General features: G+C 48.0%; 1 long non-coding RNA gene across 2 annotated transcripts in view; it reads right to left on the reverse strand.

Annotated features, from left to right (window-relative positions):
• Positions 1-298: 298 nt before the first annotated feature.
• Positions 299-8,379, reverse strand: part of LOC132532724 (uncharacterized) — a 17,144-nt gene continuing 9,063 nt past the window's right edge. Inside the window, exons 1-2 of one of the 2 annotated variants that reach the window (XR_009544619.1) lie at positions 5,553-5,674; positions 299-501 (exon numbers count right to left, since the gene is read on the reverse strand). This is a non-coding gene — a long non-coding RNA (uncharacterized LOC132532724). Of the gene's footprint in view, positions 502-5,552; positions 5,675-8,379 lie in introns of those variants that run through there. The other variant, XR_009544618.1, reaches the window with a different exon arrangement.

Below are 8,379 nucleotides of genomic sequence, written 5' to 3' on the forward strand. Positions count from 1 at the left end.
AAACAAAGCCAACACTATCTCTTCTTACTTATCTTTATTTATTTATTTGATAGACAGCCAGAAATCAAGAGGGAAGGAGGTGATAGAGAGGGAGAGAGACAAAGAGACACCTACAGCCCTGCTTCACCACTTGCAAAGCTTTCCCCCTGCTGGTAGGGACCGGGGGCTCAAACCTGGCTCCTTGCACATGGTAACATGTGCGCTCAATCAGGTGCGCCACCACCCGGTCCCTACACTATCTTTTCTTTATCTCAGCGTTAAAGCCAGGAATCCAGGTGCTATGAAATAGAAATTGGTGAAGAAATGCTCCACTTTATTAATCATTGGAGAAATGCACATCAAAACTTCACTGAGACTCTGGCTCACACCTGCGAGGACGGCTTCCATCAACAAATCAGGAGGTGACAAGTGTTGGGGAGGCTGTGGAGAAAAGGGACTCTGCTTCACTGCTAGTGGGAACGCAGACTGCAGCTGTCCCTTTGAAAGCCTGTGTGAAGAGTCCTTCAACAAATAAAAATGGAAGTACCTTATAACCCAGCAACACAAATTTAGACATTTACCCAAAGGACACACAAACATTAATTCCAAGGGGCACATGCACCCCTGTGTTCATAGCTGCATTACTCACAATCGCCAAAGAGTGGAAGCAGCCTGAATGCCCCTCCACAGATGACTGGCTAAAGCAGTTATGGGCTATATATTCCATGGAATACTACCCTGCAATCTAAAAAGATGATATTGTGTCTTTTGGGATAAAAATGAATGAAACTGGTTAAGTGAACGTGGCTCAAAGCACAAGGACTGGCGTAAGGATCCTGGTTCGAGGCCCCGGCTCCCCACCTGCAAGGGAGTCGCTTCACAGGTGGTGAAGCAGGTCTGCAGGTGTCTATCTTTCTCTCCCCCTCTCTGTCTTCCCTTCTTCTCTCCATTTCTGTCTGTCCTATCCAACAACGAAGACATCAATAACAACAATAGCTACAACAATAAAACAACAAGGGCAACAAAAGGGAATGAATAAATAAATACACAAATCCTTTAAAAAAATGAATGAAACTGGAGGTTTTCAAATATTTCAGCTGGTGAATCTGGTGCCACATCACCGGGCCACAAGTAAAACCTTGAATATAAACTAGGACTGTCTTTGATTTTTTAAAATGTATTCATTGCATTCCACAAAGATCAAGCTTGCTTTTAAGAGATTTTGTTATTTGCTCACTAATGAGAAGGAGAGAACCAGAGCATCACTCTGGACCCTGTGATGCTGGAGATCAAATTCACGACCTTGTGTTTGAGAGGTCAACACTTTAGCCACTGTGCCACCACCCGGGCCGCTACTGAGTTCTGTTCATGCACCAGGCAGGGTGAGGTGCTCCTGTTCCCTTTACTACCTACACCAAAGCTACAGAGTGAGGCTTATTGTATTTTATTTTATTTTGCTTCCAGGGTTATTGCTGGGGCTTGGTGCTTGCACGATGAATTTCACTGCTTCTGGAGGCTGCTTTTTTTTTTCCCATTTTGTTGTCCTTGCTGTTATTGTTGCTATTGTTATTGTTGTTATTGCTGTTGTTGTTGGATAGAGAGAAATCCAGAGGGGAGGGGAAGACAGAGATGGGGGGAAGAGAAAGACAGACACCTGCAGACCTGCTTCGCTGCTTACGAAGCTACTCCCCTGCAGATGGGGAGCTGGGGGCTTGAACCAGGATCCTTGAGCTGGTCCTTGCATTTTTTTTTTTTTAAAAATGGTGAAACTGCTGAAGCCCAGGGAGGCTCAGTGGTACAACGAAAGACAGGCAGTGAGCAGGAAGAGGGTGGAGTCTGGGAGATGCCAAACCCTGCCAGGAAGGAGGCATGCTGTACCTACCAGATGCCCTGCACAATTTGGACAGAGAGTTGAAATCAAATACACAGTCTCTCCCTCTCTCTCCTTCTCTCTCTCTCCCCCTCCTTCTCTCTCTCTCACTCCTTCTCTCTCTCTCTCTCTCTCTCTCATTCCTTCCCTCTCTTTCCCTCCCTGCTTCTCCTTCTCTCTCTCTCTCTCTGCCCCCCCCCCCCCAGAGTCTAACTGGGACGATGGAGCTTGGGGTCAGGTCAGAAAAGGGAGCCATGGAAATGGAGGAACTAGCACATCACGAACTTGTGCAGAGGAAACAGGAGTGTGGACGCCCCACATCACATAGGGTAGGTGGGGTTCTGCCCCACGTTCAGGCTATGTGCAGGGTGGGGAGGCACAATGGACAAGCCCACACAGGAGCGTGTTGTGTGGAGCTCAGAGAGGCGTGGTCCTGGGCGGCCACCGTCCAGGAACAACAGTTCATGTCACCTGCTATGTCAGACAGCAGCACAGTTTCCTAGTCAGGGCTTCCATTCTACATTGAAAAGACTTTTTTTTATAAAAATATTTATTTATTATTTATTCCCTTTTGTTGCCCTTGTTGTTTTATTGTTGTAGTTATGATTGATGTCGTTGTTGTTGGATAGGACAGAGAGAAATGGAGAGAGGAGGGGAAGACAGAGAGGGGGAGAGAAAGACAGACACCTGCAGACCTGCTTCACCGCCTGTGAAGCGACTCCCCTGCAGGTGGGGAGCCGGGGGCTGGAACCGGGATCCTTATGCCGGTCCTTGCGCTCTGTGCCACTTGCACTTAACCCACTGTGCTACCGCCCGACTCCCGAAAAGACTTTTTTTTAAAGAATTTTTAAAATATTTATTTATTCCCTTTTGTTGCCCTTGTTGTTTTGAAAATACTTTTTTTTTCCCTCCAGGGTTATTGCTGGGCTCGGTGCCTGCACCATGAATCCACCGCTCCCGGAGGCCCTTTCCCCCCCATTTTGTTGCCCTTGATGTTGTAGCCTCGTTGTGGTTATTATTATTATTGCCATCATTGTCATTGTTCGTTGTTGGATAGGATAGAGAGAAATGGAGAGAGGAGGGGAAGACAGAGAGGGGGAGAGAAAGATAGACACCTGCAGACCTGCTTCACTGCTTGTGAAGCGACTCCCCTGCAGGTGGGGAGATGGGGGCTCGAACCGGGATCCTTACGCCGGTCCCTGTGCTTTGTGCCACATGCACTTAACCCACTGCGCCACTGCCCGACCGCCGACTTTTTTTTTATCCCCTGCAGTCAGAGAAGCAACTCAGCCCATGGAGTGCAGGACTTGTTAAGACCCAGGTTCGATCTCTGGCACTGTGTATACCAGAACTCTGGTCTCTCTTACTCTCATTAAATAAATACACTTATGTAATTAAAAAGGGGGGGGGGGAAGCCTAAAACTAGAGGGCTGAGGAGACAGCACAGTGTTATGCAAAGTGACTTTCAAGTCTCTGACTCCCAGGTCCTAGGTTCAATCCCTAGCACCGTAGTAAACCTTTCTCTGTATGCATTTATCTCTCTCCCCCTCTCATTAAAATAAAGTATGTTAGGGAGTCAGGTGGTAGCGCAGCGGGTTAAGCGCATGTGGCGCAAAGCGCAAGGACCAGTGTAAGGACCCTGGTTTGAGCCCCCAGCTCCCCACCTGCAGGGGAGTGGCTTCAAAGGCGGTGAAGCAGGTCTGCAGGTATCTCTCTTTCTCTCTCCCTCTCTGTCTTCCCCTCCTCTCTCCATTTCTCTCTGTCCTATCCAACAACAACAATAGCAGCAACAACAATAATAATAGCAACAATGACAACAATAAACAACAAGGGCGACAAAATGGAGAAAAAATGGCCTCCAGGATCAGTGGATTCGTAGTGTAGACACTGAGCCCCAGCAATAACCCTGGAGGAAAAAAATAATAAATAAAATAAAGTAAGTTAAAACAAATAGACAGACTGACAGAAGGGGACCATGAGTTGTCCCACCTGGTAGAGCACACACTGTACCATGTGAGAAAGCCTGGACCTGAGCCCTGACACCACATGGGAGGACCTAAAGGCACCAGGTGGATCTTTTTTTTTTTTTTAATCTTGAAGTAACACATTTTTATATTTATTTATTTTATTTATTTTCCCTTTTGTTGTCCCTGCTGTTTTCATTGTACTTATTATTGTTGTTGTTACTGATGTCATTGCTATTGGATAGGACAGAGAGAAATGAAGAGAGGAGGGGAAGACAGAAAGGGGGAGAGAAAGACAGACACCTGCAGACCTGCTTCACTGCTTGCGATTTGCGCCATGTGCGTTTAACCCACTGCGCTACTGCCTGACTCCCCAGGTGGACCTTTGTATACAGTGGGATGAGGTTAGAGAGTCTCTGTCTCCCCTGGTCCCTTTCTGTCTTTAACTCTCTCACCCTCTTTTCTATAGGATCAAAATGTAATTGATATTTAAAGGATTAATGTATTTGTTTATATGTTTATGTATGCATGTATGTATTTATGTATGCATTCATGCATGCACGTATGTATGTATGTATGTATCACAGGCAGAGAGAGGCCAGAGCATCATTCTGGCATATGCAGAGCTGGGAATCAAACTCATGACCTTCTTTACCTAAGTCCTGTGCTTGGCGGCTGTGCTACCTCCCCAGCTGCCAGAAACATTTATTTTGTAAACCAGAGCCCTGCTCAGCTCTGGCTTGCCATGGTGCTGGGGACTGAACTGGACCTCAGAGCCTCAGACATGAGAGTCTTTTGCAGAAGCGCTATGCCATCTTCCCGGCTGCAGAAGTGTATGCTTTAACAGTTACAAAGGTCTTGATTTTCCTTTTGCTAGATAATTGAGGTTGTCAGTGCTGGAAAAGCCTGACCTAAAATATATATCATTTTATTTAAATATATACATTTTATGGATTATCCATATTCATGTTGAATACGGAAGTCCAAAAATACACATTTGAAAATTGATATTGAAGTCACATCGTCTCACAACATTATATATGTTCCCAGTGTGTCACTATTAGCCAACCTCTGTCTGCACATCTGCATAAACCTCCCAAGTTCACCACTCAAGTCCTGCTCTGCCCTCCAAGTGACCTTGTCCCCTTTGACCTGACTCCCCCAGCCTCTTTCCTCCTCTTCTTTTCACTCATTCAGGTTAGAAATATAATCTGTTGGGAGTCGGGCGGTAGCACAGCGGGTTAAGCACAGGTGGCGCTAAGCACAAGGACCTGTGTAAGGATCCTGGTTCGAGCCCCCGGCTCCCCACCTCACCTGCAGGGGAATCGCTTCACAGGACTGCAGGTGTCTGTCTTTCTCTCCCCTTCTTTGTCTCCCCCTCCTCTCTCCATTTCTCTCTGTCCTATCCAACAACAATGAGATCAACAACAACTACAACAATAAAACAACAAGGGCAACAAAAGGGAATAAATAAATAAATGTTTTTTTTTAAAAAAGAAATATAATCTGTTACGTAATTTTGTCTGGTAACCTGAAAGTGTGTTTTTGCTTGACTTAGTGCCTTTCTCTGTCTGGTTGGGTCACACACGAATCAGATTGCTTGATGTTTGTTTTTCTCCATCTGATTTCTGTCACTGAGTGTGGCACCCTCTGGGTTCTTCTGTATTTACACGGATAACAGGATAGCATTTTTGTCTGTTTTGTTGTTGACTAGGAGGTACTGCATGGTGTAAACATACCATATCTTCTGCACTCATCTGTCCGTATTGGACGCTCGGGTCCCGGCCTCCAGCTCTTGGTGATCGTGAGTGGTGCTCCAGTGAACGTGGTGGTGCAGGTCTCTCTCTGAATCTGTGCTTCCTATTTGTGTGTATTCAGAAAAGCTGGGTGACTGAATTGCATAGGACCCAATTCCTCCTTTTCCATGGAAGCTGCAACCTGGAGCAGCACCTCCCTTCCAGAAAGGGCTGGGACCAGCTCTTCCCTCTGCCAGCCTTTCTCCCCCTGACCAGGCCCCTGCAGGCCCTGTGGTACCTCCAGACCTAAGCGGTGAGGGCAGACAAGCCCCGTGTTTCTACGTGGCCCTGCCCTTCGGCCATGTTGTCATCTGACAAGGCAGGTCCTGCGTCAGTCAGTCAGCGTGTGAGAGGCACTAGCTGGAGGAGCCCGGGCCTTGAGGTGAGCTCAAGGTCACCTGCATCACCTGACCCCACAGCTCCTCTGGCTGCCCATAGAGCTGCCCACAGGTGCCCCGGCTCCGCTCTGTGTGGCAGGCCGGGATGTCAGCTGAATTCACTGGTTCTGCCACCCTGTCTCACACAGCTGAACCAGGAGCCACTTTTAGCCCTGCTCTCATGTTGCAGCTCCCACACAAACAAACAGCCGTCTCCCTGAGAGACTCATCGGGAGCCAGCCCTGCTTTCTGCCCTGGCAGAATGGCTCCTCCACACGCTTCCCCTGGCCTCCTGCGGTTTCTCCTCCCCATCTCCAAGGCCACATGGAAAATTCAGGGTGAACCATCCAGATACAGGACAAGAAGCTCGACTGCACGATGCCTCCGTAGGCCGACCTCTGCATGTGAGGATGCCTTTACGGGTTTGTTTTTAGGGACTGAAGTCTGTTGGCTTGGGGTTTTGTCATTTTTGCTAGTCACGGTTTAAAAGTAGTTTACAAGATGATAAGCTTTCAGGGAGAGTTTCACACCCATGTATGGGTGAGTGACTGTATTCTCCACCAGAGACCGGTGCCCACTCCTCCTACCCATTATGATAAACGTTCTCACAATATCTAGGAGACAGGGAGTCCGCCGCAGGTTAAACGCACGTGGCACAAAGCACAAGGACCACCATAAAGATCCCGGTTCGAGCCCCCGGCTCCCCACCTGCAGGGGAGTCGCTTCACAAGCGGTGAAGCAGGTCTGCAGGTGTCTATCTTTCTCTCCCCCTTCTGTCTTCCCCTCCTCTCTCCATTTCTCTCTGTCCTACCCAACAACAACAACAATAACCACAACAATGATAAAACAACCAGGGCAACAGAAGGGAATAAATACATAAAAATCTTGGGCTAAGTGCACGTGATGCAAAGCGCAAGGACCAGCATAAGGATCCCGGTTCGAGCCCCCGGCTCTCCACATGCAAGGGAGTCGCTTCACAGGCAGTGAAGCAGGTCTGCAGGTGTCTATCTTTCCCCCTCTCTGTCTTCCCCTCCTCTCTCCATTTCTCTCTGTCCTATCCAACAACAATGACATCAGTAACAACAGCAATAACTACAACAGCAATGAAGAAACAACAAGGGTAAAAAAAGGGAAAATAAATAAACAAGTATGAAAAAAAGAACTGGAGTTCCAGCAATAACTGTGGTAGCAGACAAACCAACCAACAAACTATTACCTTAGATGGGGTCACAGGCCTTTATTCACATAAACAACTCCACTTTGTCATGTCCAGGGCCCAATGCAACCCTCATGCCCTTATCTGATGAACAGCAACCCTGAGTTCATCAGCCCACAGCTGACCGCAGACACATGGAGGAACCCCAGCTGAGCCCAAGAGGGCACTCCCCCAACCCCAAGCCCAGAGGAACAGATCCAGGCCGAGACATTAGATCAGTGGTGAGCATCTGAAACCACCAAGTCTAGGGATAGCTGGATCCAGAAAAAGAGCCAACTGGTCAGATTCCCTGCAGAGGCTGCCATGAACCTCCCCCACCCCACCCTACCCAGCAGGCACCCTTCCCTGACTGGCCTCTGAGTGGGTGGGTAGGTGGGAGGGTGGAAGGAGGGAGCAGATCTCTCCCCACTGGTGAAATATACAGCAGGATTTCGTGACTGGCGGCGACTAGCGCCATCTTGGTTGTTTCTAGACTGGACGATGGTTCTCCTTAGCCTTCAGAATGTGAGGTCCTAGGGGTTCCTGAGTAAGCCCTCAGCCCCAAATGGAAAGCTGCTGCTATGTATTGAGTTGCAGTAAAGGACCTCCTTTTCCCCTCTCTTGACAGATACTTGACAACACACTCAAATACAAGGTCCTCCGTACAGTTTCCATACCACCCTTCCCCAAATACTACAGATTAGCAAACCCAGACGTCTTATGAAAACAAGCTGTTGAAATCCACAAAAATCCAGACATGAGTTTCAGTCCAAAAGCTGAACTGTGCTGTCACTTCTGGAAATCAAATGCAGTCTGAACAGAAGTGAGAGCTGTGGGCTAGAAGGAGGGCGGAGGAGGGCCGGGGAGGGTGGAGAAACGGTTTCAATGCGAACAACATGCCTGAAATCTTGAGGTCGGTGCCAGTCACCACCGAGCCAAGGATATTAACACTGATGACACACAGAGGAGGGGAATGGAGGTACTGGCATTCCGTGGGACTTAATAAGACTCGGCAAGTGCAGTTGCTAGGCCTTAGCGTTTCAGCTGCATCAGGCAGTTTCACTATGTGAAGATGAAAACAGCTTCATAAAAACCTCTGTGCTTCCGACAAGTCTACTATAAACTCACCCCTAACAAATTCAGGATGGTCACAGCCATTCTAGAATTGAATGATCTGTACACAGAACTTCGTGAAGTA

The sequence above is a fragment of the Erinaceus europaeus genome, chromosome 14 (assembly GCF_950295315.1).
Source record: "Erinaceus europaeus chromosome 14, mEriEur2.1, whole genome shotgun sequence".
Lineage (NCBI taxonomy): Eukaryota > Metazoa > Chordata > Mammalia > Eulipotyphla > Erinaceidae > Erinaceus > Erinaceus europaeus.